This window comes from Salmo salar, chromosome 06, assembly GCF_965601325.2.
Source record: "Salmo salar chromosome 06, fSalSal1, whole genome shotgun sequence".
Classification (NCBI taxonomy): Eukaryota; Metazoa; Chordata; class Actinopteri; order Salmoniformes; family Salmonidae; genus Salmo; species Salmo salar.
The window spans coordinates 21759600-21778499 of NC_138296.1; the positions used below are offsets into that span (position 1 = coordinate 21759600).

The 18900-nt window shown below is 46.9% G+C and overlaps 1 long non-coding RNA gene across 2 annotated transcripts in view; it reads left to right on the forward strand.

Annotated features, from left to right (window-relative positions):
* The window catches only part of LOC106606484 (cAMP-dependent protein kinase type I-beta regulatory subunit), a 228044-nt gene that overhangs the window by 135271 nt on the left and 73873 nt on the right, over positions 1–18900 (forward strand). For both annotated transcript variants that reach the window (XR_006770161.2, XR_006770162.2), the window contains 2 exons: positions 2182–2243; positions 9484–9530. This is a non-coding gene — a long non-coding RNA (cAMP-dependent protein kinase type I-beta regulatory subunit). The remainder of the gene's footprint in view (positions 1–2181; positions 2244–9483; positions 9531–18900) is intronic.

An 18900-nucleotide genomic window follows, 5' to 3' on the forward strand; every position in this document is an offset into this window, starting at 1 on the left:
TCATGTTAATGAATGTACAGTATCCAGACTATTTTCAGATTTCGTTATCAAAAACTGCGGCGAAAAGCACAGTAAATGTAAAATGCACATAAAATCAACACAACAGTGTAATGTTTGTATTCAGTCTTGTCAGGTGAACTGTTGTGTCCTCACCTTTTATTTTTTTATTTAACCTTTATTCAACCTTTATTTAACTAGGCAAGTCAGTTAAGAACAAATTCTTAATAACAATGACGGCCTACCCCGGCCAAACCCTAAACCGGATGACACTGAGCCAATTGTGTGCCGCCAAATGGGACTCCCAATCATGGCCGATTGTGATACAGCCTGGAATCGAACCAGGGTCTGTAGTGATGCCTCTAGCACTGCAGGGTCTGTAGTGACGCCTCTAGAGATGAAGTGCCTTAGACCTTAAGTCTAATCATTTTCCCATAATCTCAGAACGGTTCCCTTTTCATTGCTACCATGATTATGCATAGCATATGCTTTTCATTTTTCTTCTTTAAGAAACATTTCAATTAAGCCCTATGCATATAGGCCAATTCCCATGAGTGTAAAGGATTAAGTAACCTTCTGTCTCCTGTAACCATATCAAACATAACATATCATACTGAATTAAGTGCCCAGGATTTACCTTTACTATGTTACGTCTAGTCTATGATACCAGGCTGGTGCTGCAGAGTCACTCCTCAGTTTCCTCATGTGGCTCTGAACACAGACACACACACACACATACACTTTTAAAATGTACCAGCTGCAACAAACAGGTTTTTTAGTTTTGTTCAGCCACTCTTTTAGACAGTCAGTAGTTTCAGCTGCTCCTTTGATGGAGTGGTGCACAACAAGCAGAACAAGCCACAACACCCACGCAGACCTATTAGGCCTATCCCACAACAGGGCTCTCAACAGAGGGGTAGTGACTTGGTAGTGACACAAGCCAGGACAGACCACTGGGGGGTGAGGAGGTGGAGGAGGGCTGGTGGTGGTGGTGGAGGAGGGCTGGTGGTCCTAAACAGGACAGACCACTGGGGGGTGGAGGAGGTGGAGGAGGGCTGGTGGTGGTGGTGGAGGAGGGCTGGTGGTCCTAAACAGGACAGACCACTGGGGGGTGGAGGAGGGCTGGTGGTGGTGGTGGAGGAGGGCTGGTGGTCCTAAACAGGACAGACCACTGGGGGGTGGAGGAGGTGGAGGAGGAGGGCTGGTGGTCCTAAACAGGACAGACCACTGGGGGGTGGAGGAGGTGGAGGAGGGATGGTGGTGGTGGTGGTGGTGGTGGTGGTGGAGGAGGGCTGGTGGTCCTAAACAGGACAGACCACTGGGGGGTGGAGGAGGTGGTGGAGGGCTGGTGGTGGTGGAGGAGGAGGGCTGGTGGTGGTGGAGGAGGGCTGGTGGTCCTAAACAGGACAGACCACTGGGGGTGGAGGAGGTGGAGGAGGGCTGGTGGTGGTGGAGGAGGGCTGGTGGTCCTAAACAGGACAGACCACTGGGGGGTGGAGGAGGTGGTGGAGGAGGGCTGGTGGTCCTAAACAGCCAGTTTAGTTGTACAGTATGATCCTCTCTCTGCCCCCCTCCACCTGTCAACATTACAGTTGTGTCTGGGTGGTAGGCAGCTACAGTATTTCAAAAAGAATCATTTGCATTTCTGAGTGACTGCATGCCTGTTTTTACTGTATGTGGTGGACTCAGGATGTGTGTGTTGGACAGTGTAGAGTTGATGACAGAGCTCCAGATGGATTGTGGGAGCTGGTGGTGATGATGATGAAGGGTTAGCGGTCTGCTTGTCCAGGTGTGTATTGGAAGTGGTTGGGCTGGGGCTGAGGTGCTGTGTGTGTCCCCGGGTCATGCAGAGTTCTCTGGGCTGTGTGTGTGTGTGTGTGTCTTTGGCTACCGTGTTTGTTTGCAGCCTGATCCCCTTCATAAAGGACTGAGATGAGAGCACTAACGGTTGTGTTGAAGACTGCTCTTTCTCTAATGTCACACATCGCTGGTGAAAAACACTTCTATGTTGAGGGATGTGTGTGTGTGTGTGTGTGTGTGTGTGTGTGTGTGTGTGTGTGTGTGTGTGTGTGTGTGTGTGTGTGTGAGTGTGCGTGCGTGCGTGCGTGCGTGCGTGCGTGTGTGTGACGGACAAATAGCAATACTAACCCCTGTTTTCTCTCCCTCTCTCTCTCTTTCTCATAGTGACATATTTGATGCCATGTTCCCTGTCATGCACATTGCGGGAGAGACAGTTATTCAGCAAGGTTTGTGAACATAATGTATAATGTGTTAACTCTGTAATACACACATGTACAGAACACATAGTAGACCTACTGTACATACTGAAACTGAACTGTAGTATTACCACACACACACACACACACACACACACACACACACACACACACACAGACTGTAGTACTCCTGCAGACATGCAGTACTGACTGTACTCCCTCTCTTTCTACCAGATGTCAGTGTGACTTCCTCCAAGTCTGACAGTTGTCACTAGTTACCACAGCCACAAAGTCAGAATTGCCTATATCGGTCAAATTCATGAAAACAAAAATGTGCTTTCTTGTCTTAATTTAAGGTTAGTGTTTGGCATAAGGTTAGCAGTGTGATTAAGGTTAGGGTTAGGTTTAAAATCAGATTTTAAGAAGATACCTTTTAGAAATAGGCAGGGTTTATGACCTTGTGGCTGTGCCAGCTAGTAACGACCCAGTCTAACCGCAGCAGTCCAAGGTCTCAGTCTAGACATCCCATAGCCTTTCAAGCTAAACAGAGCCAATCTGGTCCAGACATATTTGTTGGGGGGGGGGGGGGGGGATCCCTATCGAACACAGACTCACAGACAAACAAACACACGTAGCCACACACTTACTGTAAGCTCTCACACACACAGAGACAGGCACAAACACACAGTATAGAGTAGATTGAGGCAATAGGCACACATATAGGCATGTACACACCCTCTCTCAATCTCCATGCCTGCTTCCCCCAGACAGTGGTCCTGTGGTGGACTGTACAGTATCTGTCCTAATTTGGTGATAACTAGGAGGTGGGTGAAGAGAGAGAGAGAGGGGGGAGAGAGAGAGAGGCAGTGGGGAAAGGAGACAGAGGGAGAGAGAGAGAGGCAGTGGGGAAGGGAGACAGAGGGAGAGAGAGAGAGAGGCAGTGGGGAAGGGAAGGGAGACAGAGGGAGAGAGAGAGAGAGGCAGTGGGGAAGGGAGAGAGAGAGAGCGAGGCAGTGGGGAAGGGAGTAAGAGGGAGAGAGAGAGAGAGAGAGAGAGAGTGGGGAAGGGAGACAGAGGGAGAGAGAGAGAGGCAGTGGGGAAGGGAGACAAGGGGGAAGGGAGTAAGAGGGAGAGAGAGAGAGAGAGAGAGAGAGAGAGAGAGAGAGAGTGGGGAAGGGAGACAGAGGGAGAGAGAGAGAGACAGTGGGGAAGGGAGACAGAGGGAGAGAGAGAGAGGCAGTGGGGAAGGGAGACAGAGGGAGAGAGAGAGAGGCAGTGGGGAAGGGAGACAGAGGGAGAGAGAGAGAGGCAGTGGGGAAGGGAGACAGAGGGAGAGAGAGAGAGGCAGTGGGGAAGGGAGACAGAGGGAGAGAGAGAGAGCTTCCCAGCTGCTGTGTGATATAGCTACAGTACATTACTACAGTACATTACTACAGTACATTACTACAGTATACACTACAGACTACTGATGTCACTGTTCACTGTCTGGACTCTGCTGCAGCTCCTGGCTGTTTACACCAAAGATATCTATGGTTTAACAGTATATATCTATGGTTTAACAGTATATATATATATATATATATATACTGTTAAACCATAGATATCTTTGGTGTAAACAGCCAGGAGCTGCAGCAGAGTCCAGACAGTGAACAGTGACATCAGTAGTCTGTAGTGTATATATATATACAGTATAAAAACTGAGTGTACAGGACATTAAGAACACCTGCTCTTTCCATGACATAAACTGACCAGGTGAATCCAGGTGAAAGCTATGATCCCTTATTGATGTCACTTGTTAATTCCACTTCAATCAGTGTAGATGAAGGGGAGGAGATGGGTTAGAGAAGGATTGCTAAGCTTTGAGACAATTGAGACATGGATTGTGTATGTGTACCATTCAGAGGGTGAATGGGCAAGACAAAAGATTGAAGTGCCTTTGAACAGGGTATGATAGTAGGTACCAGGCACACCAGTTTGAGTGTGTCAAGAACTGCAACGCTGCTGGGTTTTTCACACTCAACAGTTTCTCATGTGTATCAAGAATGATCCACCACCCAAATGACATCCAGCCAACTTGACACAACCGTGGGAAGCATTGGAGTCAACATGGGCCAGCATCCCTGTGGAACACTTTCAACACCTTGTAGAGTCTATGCCCCGACAAATTGAGGCTGTTCTGAGAGCAAAATGAGGTGCATCTCAATGTTAGGAAGGTGTTCTTAATGTTTTGTACAGTCAGTGTATATAATGGACTATCCAGGTATGACTAAACTGTTATCCTGATGTAACACGGTGGCCTAGCCTAACTGGTGGCCTAGCTCATCTTAATCTGCTGCATTTCAAATGTAGGATCAACCCCTGTCTGTGTTACCAAGGAATCTGTGTCTGGCCATGTGCATAATGAAGGCACCTTCTAATGTTCACGTCTAGGCTAGTTTCACAAACACTTTCTATCTGCTGTAATTTGAGGTTGAAAATGCCCTCAAATGACCCCAGCTCTCACACAACAGCAGAACACACCATGTCAGAGAAGAGGCTCAGGCAGATCTTAAGACTTGAATTCTACTACAGTATTTAAGTAAAAAGTACAGATGAAGAATCTTAATTTGATTACCCTGTTGCAGAAGAACATCCCTGCAATGCAGGAAATGTAAAAGTGTATTTGAGGTTTAAAATGGCTTCTGAAGTTTGTCATTTCCTACATTGAAATTTCCGATTTGATTTTCCCTAACGAAAAATGTGTCAACCCCAACCAAAAGGTCCATTAATTATAAACCATGTAATAATTCACGTTTCTTGTTGCTGGAGGATCATTTTCCTGCTGTAGAAAATTGGCTCAAAGTAAGATCCTATATCGGTAAAATTACAGACCTACACAGTATGTCAAAAGAGTCAATAGAACCTCACAGTAACAGTTTGTTTGCTGTAAAAAGACTACTGGAATTCCTCAGTCGTTGGTGTACATTTAGCATTCCAGCCAGGTGACACAAAGCAAACGTGAGCCTGGGGATGTAGTCCTTTTGAAGACAGTCAAACGTGAGCCTGGGGATGTAGTCCTTTTGAAGACAGTCAAACGTGAGCCTGGGGATGTAGTCCTTTTGAAGACAGTCAAACGTGAGCCTGGGGATGTAGTCCTTTTGAAGACAGTCAAACGTGAGCCTGGGGATGTAGTCCTTTTGAAGACAGTCAAACGTGAGCCTGGGGATGTAGTCCTTTTGAAGACAGTCAAACGTGAGCCTGGGGATGTAGTCCTTTTGAAGACAGTCAAAGAACATTGGCAGCAATGCTTGTTACACTTCCCCTATTTTGAAACAAGGTATTTTTTACTGTGTGTGTTGGAGTGCATCGACCTGAATGTGTGTGTGTGTGTGTGTGTGTGTGTGTGTGTGTGTGTGTGTGTGTGTGTGTGTGTGTGTGTGTGTGTGTGTGTGTGTGTGTGTGTGTGTGTGTGTGTGTGTGTGTGTGTGTGTGTGTGTGTGTGTGTGTGCGGACATGTGCATGAATGCGTGTGTGTGTTTGCGCTCAATTTTGTGTGTGTCTCTGTCAAATATTTGCCTGCGATCTTGGGGCTCAGGGTTCTGCTAGAAGGAAAAACAAAGACTTCACAGCCAAGGTGATAAAAGACAGGAAGAGTGGAGAGAATAGAGAGATGGAGTGAGAGAATGAGGGAATGACAGAAAGACAGAGAGAGATGAGATGAAAGAGGGAGAGAGGGAGCTGAGGAAGGCCGGCCAGGTTGAAGCAGGTTGGATGGAGGGGACAGAGAGGACAGTCCCGAACCTCTCTCCCCTCTCCAGTGATAAATGTGTGTGATGAACAACTCTAGCCTCTACACACAGTATTAATTAGCTGTATGAACTCCTGTGAACCCTCAGCATGGGATCCTCCAGCCTTTCAACTCCTCAATCACTCACACACACACACACACACACACACACACACACACACACACACACACACACACACACACACACACACACACACACACACACACACACACACACACACCGGACGGACAGACAGACAGACATAAACACACTTTGTCCACCCCCACAAACACTTCCAGACACACACACACACACACACACACACACACACACACACACACACACACACACACACACACACACACACACACACACATGCGTTCACTCGAACAAGGACAGACACTCTGACACACACACGCACAGTCACACACAAGTCAAATTCTATTGGTTGCATACACACACATAGGCACACACACACACTCACTGTCTCTCCCCCACCATGCACACACGTGTAACCCTCTAGGCCGAGGCAGGTTGTTGCCCTAACGCTGTTAGAGGCCTTCCGTTTAAATACCTTGGAAAGAATAGAGAGGCAGATGGGTATAGCCCCTTTCTGAGAGAGAAGAGAGAGAAGAGAGAGAAGAGAGAGAAGAGAGAGAGAGAGAGAGAGAGAGAGAGAGAGAGAGAGAGAGAGAGAGAGAGAGAGAGAGAGAGAGAGAGAGAGAGAGAGAGAGAGAGAGAGAGAGAGAGAGAGAGAGGGAGACGGGTATAGCCCCTGTCTGAGAGAGAGAGACAGACAGACAGATGGGTATAGCCCCTTTCTGAGAGAGAGAGACAGATGGGTATAGCCCCTGTCTGTGAGAGAGAGAGAGAGAGAGAGACAGATGGGTATAGCCCCTGTCTGAGAGAGAGAGAGTCGATTATGCCATCACTGACATCGACCCCTCCTCCATTAGTGCATTCACTGTCAGACCACAGACACCATTGTCAGATCAACGTGTTTCTGAAGAAATTAACCGACAATACTCATTCAAAAAAACAGCCCAATAAACTCTACAACATAAACCCGTCGTACAGATGGGCTCCAAACAGTGCAGAGAGATTCATTGAAATGTTGAACTCAAATGAAATGATGAACTCTATACAGTTTTTCAATAACTCACAATACCAAAACAATAAAGATGGTGTCAATTTGGCTACTCAAAACATCAACTGCATATTCCAAAAAGCAGCATCGAAAGCAAATTTGAGAAAACCAAAGAAATGCAACATCAAAAACAAAATGTTTCTGATAAATGTTTTGATAATGAATGTAAAACAATTAGAAAACACCTAAGACAAATGTCAAATGAAAAACATAAGCAGCAAAACAACCCAGTGCTACGATATGAATACTTTGAATCTCTGAAACAGTATAAACAAACACTGAAACGCAAGAAATTGAATTATACCAACAAGACACTTGATGAAATTGAAAACGCAATTGACCAAAATCAGTTCTGGGACATGTGGCACAATTTAAGCACAAAGCCACAAGAATTAGCCATACAAGATGTAGGATTTTGGAAAACGTATTTTGATAATCTATACAAAAACATCCCACAAAAAGACTTACAACAGAACCAATTAGAAATTAAAGAAAAATTGAACATCCTTGAATCAGTCATTAAAAACAACCAAAATCCATTAGATTACCCAATAACCCAACAAGAACTAAATGAAAAGCTCAAATCTATTAAATCAAAGAAGGCTTGTGGTCTAGACAACATCAGAAATGAAATGCTGAAAAACAGCACACCTGAGTTGCAAAATGCTGTGCTTAAATTGTTCAACATGGTTTTAACTTCTGGCTGCTTCCCTGATGTCTGGAACCAGGGGCTCATCTCCCCAATCCACAAAAGTGGAGACAAATCAGACCCCAATAATTACAGGGGAATTTGCGTAAACAGTAAATTGGGAAAGGTTTTCTGTAGCATTTTGAATTCAAGAATTCCAACCTTTCTTCAAGAAAAAAATCTAATAAGTAAATGTCAAATTGGCTTTCTCTCCCTAACCATCGCACTACTGACCATATATACACCTTACACACACTAATTAATAAACACATCCACCAAAAAAAGAGGGCAAAATCTTTGCTTGCTTTATTGACTTTAAAAAAGCATTTGATTCTATTTGGCATGAAGGGCTATTCTACAAAATTCTCCAAAGTGGGCTTGGTGGTAAGGTGTATGACTTAATAAAATGTATGTACACAGAAAATAAATGTGCAATAAAAATCAAAAACCAAAGAACAGAATTATTTTCACAATGTCGAGGTGTGAGACAAGGCTGCAGTTTGAGTCCAAACCTTTTCAACATTTATATCAATGAATTAGCAGACATGTTGGACCATTCTCCAGCCCCAGGACTCACACTATTTGACACAGAGGTGAAATACCTGCTATATGCTGATGACTTGGTACTTCTATCACCAACCAAAGAAAGTCTTCAACAGAACATTCATATTCTAGAGCAATATTGCCATAATTGGGCACTGGCAGTAATCATGATTTTCCAAAAGAAAAACAGATGTCAGAAACACAAATATAAATTCACCCTGAACAACACCATCATTGAACACACTAAAAATTACACCTACCTTGGTCTGACCATATCTGCATCGGGAAACTTTAATATGGCAGTGAATGCACTCAAAGAAAAAGCCCGCAGAGTATTGTATGCAATAAAAATGAAATTATTCAAAATCAACATCCCAATTAGAATTTGGACCAAAATATTTGACAGTGTAATCCTACCAATAGCTCTTTACGGAAGTGAGGTTTGGGGGCCACTCAATAAACTGGACTTTAAAATGTGGGACAAACATCCAATTGAAGCCCTACATGCAGAATTCTGTCGGAAAATCCTACAAGTCCAGAGAAATACACCAACTAATGCATGTAGGGCAGAATTGGGCCGCTTTCCAGTAATAATGAAAATACAGAAAAGATCATACAAATTTTGGCTACATCTAAATTCAAGTCCAAATTCAAGTCTGCAATTTAAAGCACTCCAAACCCAAGAGCTGAGCCCAGAAACGAGCCCTCTCAGTCAGCTGGTGTTGGACCTCACCAACCAAGCTGACACCAGCACTGCTTCAAAAGAAAGAATTCAAATAAACAAAATCATGAACCAATCAAAGGACTCATATTTACAGTATCATCCAGCCATTATGAACGGTGTAGATGGTGGGGAGGACAGAAGCGCTTTACAAATGGTCCTGAGCTCTTAATACACTGAACTGTTTGCCCAGACATTTCTTTTTCTTTTCTGAATGAGGGGGGTTCAAATCCATCAATCCACCATGGAGAAATACACGAGGGGGAGGGGTTAATGACACAGGCTTGAAACATCATTGGTTAAGCCCCAGATATTTGCTGAGCTCTCTCTCTCTCTCTCTCTCTCTCTCTCTCTCTCTCTCTCTCTCATGTTCTCTCACACTTCTCTTACTCTCTCCTCTACAGGTGACGAAGGAGACAACTTCTATGTGATTGACCAAGGAGAGGTGGATGTAAGTTTCCCATTGGCTTATTCATTCCTCCCCTCTCCACTCCCCTACAACTCCCCAGGTCATTCTCAGTCACCTTACCTGGTAAAATAAGGGTTAATAAAAGCAGTGTTAACCAAACCTCTCTATGAGTACCCCCAGCCAGTTCTCATTGGAAAGACGAGAGAGAGACAAGAAAATCATTCCTCTTTTTTGGGAAGGAAAAATCATCCCTCTCTTCTGAGAGGAGAAGTGAGCATCATCCCTCTCTACTGAGAGGAGAAGTGAGCATCATCCCTCTCTACTGAGAGGAGAAGTGAACATCATCCCTCTCTACTGAGAGGAGAAGTGAACATCATCCCTCTCTACTGAGAGGAGAAGTGAACATCATCCCTCTCTACTGAGAGGAGGTGAACATCATCCCTCTCTACTGAGAGAAGAAGTGAACATCATCCCTCTCTACTGAGAGGGGAAGTGAACATCATCCCTCTCTACTGAGAGGAGATGAACATCATCCCTCTCTACTGAGAGGCGAAGTGAACATCATCCCTCTCTACTGAGAGGGGAAGTGAACATCATCCCTCTCTACTGAGAGGAGATTAACATCATCCCTCTCTACTGAGAGGAGAAGTGAACATCATCCCTCTCTACTGAGAGGGGAAGTGAACATCATCCCTCTCTACTGAGAGGAGAAGTGAACATCATCCCTCTCTACTGAGAGGAGAAGTGAACATCATCCCTCTCTACTGAGAGGAGAAGTGAACATCATCCCTCTCTACTGAGAGGAGAAGTGAACATCATCCCTCTCTACTGAGAGGAGAAGTGAACATCTGAGAGTTACTGTAGTAGCACACCTAATTCAACGAATCAAGAGCCACGTCCTCTGTTACACAGAGATAGAGAGCAATATGTGTCCTACCTACCTCACACATACCTTCCTACCACCTACCCCACACATACCTTCCTACCTCTACCTCACACATACCTTCCTACCTCTACCTCACACAGACCTACCGACCTCTACCTCACACAGACCTACCGACCTCTACCTCACACAAACCTTCCTACCTCTACCTCACACAGACCTACCGACCTCTACCTCACACATACCCTCCTACCTCTACCTCACACAGACCTACCGACATCTACCTCAAACATACCTTCCTATCTCTACCTCAAACATACCTTCCTACCTCTACCTCACACATACCTTCCTACCTCTACCTCACACATACCTTCCTACCTCTATCCCACACATACCTTCCTACCTCTATCCCACACATACCTTCCTACCTCTACCTCACACATACCTTCTTACCTCTACCTCACACAGACCTACCTACCTCTACCTCCCACACACCTATCTACCTCTACCTCACACCTATCTCTACCTCACACAGACCTACCTACATCTACCTCACACAGAACTACCTACCTCTACCTCACACGACCTACCTAACTCTAACTCACACAGACCTACCTGCCTCTACCTCACACACTCCTACTTACCTCTACCTCACACACACCTACCTACCTCTACCTCACGTAGACCTACCTACCTCTACCTCACACAGACCTACTTATCTCTACCTCACACAGACCTACCTGCCTCTACCTCACGCACACCTACCTACCTCTACCTGACACAGTTCTAACTACCTCTACCTCACACACACCTACCTACCCATACCTCACACAGACCTTCCTACCTCTACTTAACACAGACCTACCTACCCAGTACCTCACACAGACCTACCTACCTCTACCTCACACAGACTGACCTAGCCATACCTCACAAAGACCTACCTACCCATACCTCAGACAGACCTACTTACCTCTACCTCACACAGACCTACCTACCTCTAACTCACACAGACCTACCTACCTCTACCTCACACAGACCTACCTACCTCTACCTCACACAGACCTACCTACCTCTACCTCACACACACCTACCTACCTCTACCTCACACCTACCTTAACCTCACACAGACCTACCAACCCATACCTCACACCGACCTACCTACCTCTAACTCACACAGACCTACTTTCCTCTACCTCACACACACACCTACCTACCTCTACCTTACACATACCTACCTACGTCTACCTCTCTACCTCACACAGACCTACCAACCTCTACCTCACACACATCTACCTACCTCTATCTCACACCTACCTCTACCTCTACCTCACACAGACCTACCTACCCATACCTCACACAGACCTACCTCTACCTCACACAGACCTACCTACCTACCTCTACCTCACACCTATCTCTACCTCACACAGACCTACCTACCTATACCTCACACAGACCTTCCTACCTCTACCTCACACAGACCTACCTACCCATACCTCACACAAACCTACCTACCTCTACCTAACACAGACCTACCTACCATACCTCACACAGACTGACCTAGCCATACCTCACAAAGACCTACCTATCCATACCTCACAAAACCTACTTACCCGTACCTCACACTGTCCCTACCTGCCTCTACCTCACACACCTACCTTCCGCTACCTCACACAGACCTACCTACCTCTACCTCACGCAGACCTACCTGCCTCTACCTCACGCAGACTTACCTGCCTCTACCGCATGCACATCTAACTTACCTCTACCTCACACAGGACCTACCTACCTCTACCTCACACAGACCTACCTACCTCTACCTCACACAAACCTATCTACCTCTACCTCACACACAGCTACCTATCTCTACCTCACAGAGACCTACCTACCCATACCTCACACAAACCTACCCACCTACCTCTACCTAACACAGAACTACCTACCCACACCTCACAAAGACCTACTTACACATACCTCACACTGTCCTACCTGCCTCTACCTCACACACCTACCTTCCTCTACCTCACACAGACCTACTTGCCTCTACCTCACACACACCTACCTACCTCTACCTCATACACACCTACCTACCTCTACCTCACGCAGACCTACCTGCCTCTACCTCACGCACACCTACCTACCTCTACCTCACACAGACCTACCTACCTCTACCTCACACAGACCGACCTAGCCATACCTCACAAAGACCTACCTACCCATACCTCACAAAGACCTACTTACCGTACCTCAAACTGTCCTACCTGCCTCTACCTCACACACTTACCTTCCTCTACCTCACACAGACCTACCTACCTCTACATCACTCAGACCTACCTACCTCAACCTCACACAGTCTACCTACCTCTACCTCACACAGACCTACCTGCCTCTTCCTCACACACACCTACCTACCTCTACCTCACACAGACCTACCTACCTCACACACACACACACACACACACACACACACACACACACCTACCTACGTTTATCTCACACCTATTTTAACCTCACATAGACCTACCTACCCATACCTCACACAGACCTACCTACCCTCTCCCTAACACAGACCTACCTACCCATACCTCACACAGACCTACCTACCTCTACCTCACACACACACCTACCTACCTTTACCTCACACCTACCTCTACCTCACACAGTACTACCTACCCATACCTCACACAGATCTGCCTACCTCTCCCTAACACAGACCTACCTACCCATACCTCACACAGACCTACCTACCTCTACCTCTACCTCACACAGACCGACCTATCCATACATCACAAAGACCTTACTACCCATACCTCACAAAGACCTACTTACCTCTACCTCACACAGACCTACCAACCTCTACCTCACACTGACCTACCTGCCTCTTCCTCACACACACCTACCTACCTCTACCTCACACAGACCTACCTACCTCACACACACACACACACACCTACCTACCTTTATCTCACACCTACCTCTACCTCACACAGACCGACCTATCCATACATCACAAAGACCTTACTACCCATACCTCACAAAGACCTACTTACCTCTACCTCACACAGACCTACCAACCTCTACCTCACACTGACCTACCTGCCTCTTCCTCACACACACCTACCTACCTCTACCTCACACAGACCTACCTACCTCACACACACACACACACACCTACCTACCTTTATCTCACACCTACCTTAACCTCACACAGACCGACCTATCCATACCTCACAAAGACCTTACTACCCATACCTCATAAAGACCTACTTACCTCTACCTCACACAGACCTACCTACCTCTACCTCACACAGACCTATCTACCTCTACCTCACACAGCCTTACCTACCTCTACCTCACACAGACCTATCTACCTCTACCTCACACAGTCCTACCTACCTTTACCTCACATAGTCCTACCTACCTCTACCTCACACAGACCTACCTACCTCTACCTCACACAGCCCTACCTACCTTTACCTCACATAGTCCTACCTACCTCTACCTCACACAGACCTACCTAACTCTACCTCACACAGACCTACCTACCTCTACCTCCCACTGTCCTACCTACCTTTACCTCACATAGTCCTACCTACCTCTACCTCACACAGACCTACCTACCTCTACCTCACACAGACCTACCTCTACCTCACACAGAGCTACCTACCTACCTCTCCCTCACACAGTCCTACCTACCTTTACCTCACAAAGACTTCACCATCACAATAGGACACCCTCATTCATGCAGATCACCAAAGCTAAACACATACTTCACATTGGTCAACTGTACTGCTGTTTGTGTTAAATGATGATGAGCACTGGCCTGGGGTCTTTTCTGACTTCATTGACTTGCGGTCTGGTCACGCTAGTGTGGGGCTCAGACACGCTCTGAACTCCACACAATGACAACAGTCAGAATACCTTTTTGTTTTAGGAACCCGAAGCGACAAAGAGATAGAGTTAAGTGGAGAGATAACAAAAGAGAAAAAACAAATGGAAAGTCAAACAGGAAACAACCTTATCGGTTTACGATGAAGAGAGGGAGAGGAGACAGAGAGGGGGAGGGAGAGGAGACGTAAGGTAACCAGAGAGGACTGGGTCCAGGTGGGTGAGCTCCGCTGAGCGAGAGAGGGGAGAGAGGGATAAGGCGTGAATGAGAGGGAGAGAGAAAGAGAAGGGGTGGTGGTGAGGGTTGGGCCGATGGTGCCCTGATACAGCAGGTCTAGCTACTGGTCCGGGTGGGCGAGCTCCACCAAGCGTATCAGAGAGCCCAGTCAGACCCAGACAGAGATGGATGGATGAGTGGAGAGAGAGGGATAAGGGAGTGGAGGGGAGGGAGTGAGAGGGATAAGGGAGTGGAGGGGAGGGAGTGAGAGGGATAAGGGAGTGGAGGGGAGGGAGGGAGAGAGGGATAAGGGGTGAAGGAGAGGGAGTGAGAGGGATAAGGGAGTGGAGGGGAGGGAGGGAGAGAGGGATAAGGGGTGAAGGAGAGGGAGAGAGAGGGATAAGGGGTGAGGGCGAGGGAGAGAGAAAGAGAAGGGGTGGGGGAGAGAGAAAGAGAAGGGGTGGGGGAGAGGAAGAGAGAAAGAGAAGGGGTGGGGGAGAGAGAAAGAGAAGGGGAGAGGGAGAGAGAAAGAGAAGGGGTGGGGGAGAGGGAGAGAGAGGGTTGGTGTGATAGTGCCCTGATACAGCAGGTCTACCTACCACTGGGCCAACATTAAAGGGAATGGGAAAGATCAGCAGTGGCACAGTTTATTTATTATTTAATTTGGGATTGATGGTGAAGGATGTAGACTCATCTTGACATCAGACTACTTTTGTGTTCTCAAAGCATCTGACAACCTTTAGATTTTGGAGTGAACTAGAATGGTGACGGCAGGCATGACTGTGGAGAAAGGTTATGTTCATTAGTGCACATCGTAGCAAAACATTCTAAAACGTTCTGCAACGGAAAATGAAAAAGAGCAGTGTACAAATCCAGGTATAGTCCCTCGGCGGCAGGTAGCCTGGCGGGTAGGAGTGTTGGGCCAGTAACCGAAAGGGGACAAAGTCGTTCTTCCCCTGAGCAAGGCAGTTAACCCACTGTTCCCGGGCACCAATGTCGATAAAGGCAGCCCTCCGCACCTCTCTGATTCAGAGGGGTTGGGTTAAATGCGGAAGACGCATTTCAGTTGAATGTGTTCAGTTGTACAACTGACTTGGTATCCCCTGTTCCAGTCTGTTTTCTTTTCATTTGGTGCCTAATGAAGACAACCCAGTTGTTCCTGTAGATGGTTAAACACTGGTTCAGCCAGGGATGTTTACCCAAGCCTCCCACAACTCCCTGAGGGTTCTGTTTTAAAGACCTGATAAGGGGATAGTGACTCAATGGATTCATTCTAGTGGAAGTACATTCCTCTGTTTATCTTTTCCCCTTCTCTTTTGTTTCATTCTATCTCTCTTATTTACTTGTTCTTACACCATTTTAAAGTAGTTCCTCTGTGATATGATAACTCAGTTTTCATAAATAATATCTTGTTCTTTTCTTCTTCCGTATTATTACATAAGTCATTGTGTGTGTGTGTGTGTGTGTGTGTGTGTGTGTGTGTGTGTGTGTGTGTGTGTGTGTGTGTGTGTGTGTGTGTGTGTGTGTGTGTGTGTGTGTGGGTCAGTTGTTCTCATATGCACACACACACACACACACACACACACACACACACACACACACACACACACACACACACACACACACACACACACACACACACACACACACACACACACACACACACACACACACACACACATAATGTACCTTCAACATTACTCCCTGACAGAATCTAAATGTCTCCCACCACACCCAATCACCTCCCTCCCTCCCTCCACAGTAGAGTGAGGAGAGATGAATATGTGAGCTACATAACCCTCTCCTCTCTCTCCTCGCCCCCCTGTAATAAGCAGCAGTATCAGTCCATAGCTGTGCTCCCAGAGGTGGCTGGCTGGGGATCAGCATCACATTCTGGCTGCCACCAGAGAATCTGGAACATCCACTCCCCAGGCCAAGCCCTGTCAGCCTGCACCCATCCCAGCCAAGCCCTGTCATCCTGCACCCATCCCAGCCAAGCCCTGTCAGCCTGCACCCAGCCAAGACCTCAGAGATGTGGCTCAGTGCTGAGGCTCTCTGTTTCTCTCTTTATACTCCACTATTTCTCTATTCGTCTCTTCCTCTCCCTCTCTCCACCTCTCTCCCTCTCTCCCTCTCTCCACCTCTCTGTCTCCCTCTCCACCTCTCTCTCTCTCCCTCTCCACCTCTCTCTCTCTCCCTCTCCACCTCTCTCCCTCTCTCCACCTCTCTCTCTCTCTCTCCCTCTCCACCTCTCTCTCTCCCTCTCCACCTCTCTCCCTCTCTCCACCTCTCTCTCTCTCTCTCTCCCCTCTCTCTCTCCACCTCTCTCTCTCCACCTCTCTCTCTCTCCACCTCTCTCTCTCCACCTCTCTCTCTCTCCACCTCTCTCTCTCTCCCCTCTCTCTCTCCCTCTCCACCTCTCTCTCTCCCCTCTCTCTCTCTCCCTCTCCACCTCTCTCTCTCTCCACCTCTCTCTCTCTCTCCACCTCTCTCTCTCTCCACCTCTCTATCTATCTCTCTCTCCCTCTCTCCACCTCTCTCTATCTATCTATCTCTCTCTCCCTATCTCTCTTTCTTGCTCTCCCTCCCTCTCTCTCGCCCCCTCTATCTATCTATCTATCTATCTATCTATCTATCTATCTATCTATCTATCTATCTATCTATCTATCTATCTATCTATCTATCTGTCTATCTGTCTGTCTGTCTGTCTGTCTGTCTGTCTGTCTGTCTGTCTGTCTGTCTGTCTGTCTGTCTGTCTGTCTGTCTGTCTGTCTGTCTGTCTGTCTGTCTGTCTGTCTGTCTGTCTGTCTGTCTGTCTGTCTGTCTGTCTGTCTGTCTGTCTGTCTGTCTGTCTGTCTGTCTCTCTCTCTCTCTCCACCTCTCTCCACCTCTCTCTCCCTGTCTCTCCACCTCTCTCTCCCCTCCCCCTCTCTCTATCTCTCTCTCTCCACCTCTCTCTCTCTCCCCTCCCTCCCTCTCTCTATCTCTCTCTCTCTCTCCACCTCTCTCTCTCCACCTCTCTCTCCCTCTCTCTCCACCTCTCTCTCTCCCCTCCCCCTCTCTCTATCTCTCTCTCTCCACCTCTCTCTCTCTCCCCTCCCTCTCTCTCTACACATCTCTCTCTATCAATCTATCTCTCTTTCTCGCTCCCCCCACTTAAAACAGAGCGCTCTGCTCAGTGCTGTGTGTGTGTGTGTGTGTGTGTGTGTGTGTGTGTGTGTGTGTGTGTGTGTGTGTGTGTGTGTGTGTGTGTGTGTGTGTGTGTGTGTGAGAAACATCCCATCGTAGTGTAGGGTCCATTAAACTGTGGTGATGATGTCTCTCATTAGGCGGAATGTAAATCTATCGCTGACTGGGGGAGAAGTGAAATTGCTGCTGGTGTTAACGCCACACACACAAGTGTGCGCACGCGGAAACACACACACACATGCTAGTGCACACACATGCACGCAAGCACACACACAAATGCCTCAGTGTGTACTGGGACATTCCACTTTGTGGTATTAGTGTCTACTCCTATGTGATTTTATGATAACCCTCAATATGTCCTATCCCAAGACAAGCCCTATAGCCATACTGATGATAACCCCCAATATGTCCTATCCCAAGACAAGCCCTATATCCATACTGATGATAACCCTCAATATGTCCTATCCCAAGACAAGCCCTATATCCATACTGATGATAACCCTCAATATGTCCTATCCCAAGACAAGCCCTATATCCATACTGATGATAACCCCCAATATGTCCTATCCCAAGACAAGCCCTATATCCATACTGATGATAACCCTCAATATGTCCTATCCCAAGACAAGCCCTATATCCATACTGATGATAACCCTCAATATGTCCTATCCCAAGACAAGCCCTATATCCATACTGATGATAACCCTCAATATGTCCTATCCCAAGACAAGCCCTATATCCATACTGATGATAACCCTCAATATGTCCTATCCCAAGACAAGCCCTATATCCATACTGATGATAACCCTCAATATGTCCTATCCCAAGACAAGCCCTATATCCATACTGATGATAACCCTCAATATGTCCTAGCCCAAGACAAGCCCTATATCCATACTGATGATAACCCTCAATATGTCCTATCCCAAGACAAGCCCTATATCCATACTGATGATAACCCTCAATATGTCCTAGCCCAAGACAAGCCCTATATCCATACTGATGATAACCCTCAATATGTCCTATCCCAAGACAAGCCCTATATCCATACTGATGATAACCCTCAATATGTCCTATCCCAAGACAAGCCCTATATCCATACTGATGATAGCCCTCAATATGTCCATTCCAGGATACAAGGCTAGCCCAGGACAACCCAGCTCAGACGATCCAGCCCTGCCCTAACCCTCCTCATGTCTTTGATGGACAGATAAAAAAAGAAAAGCTGTGGACTAAAT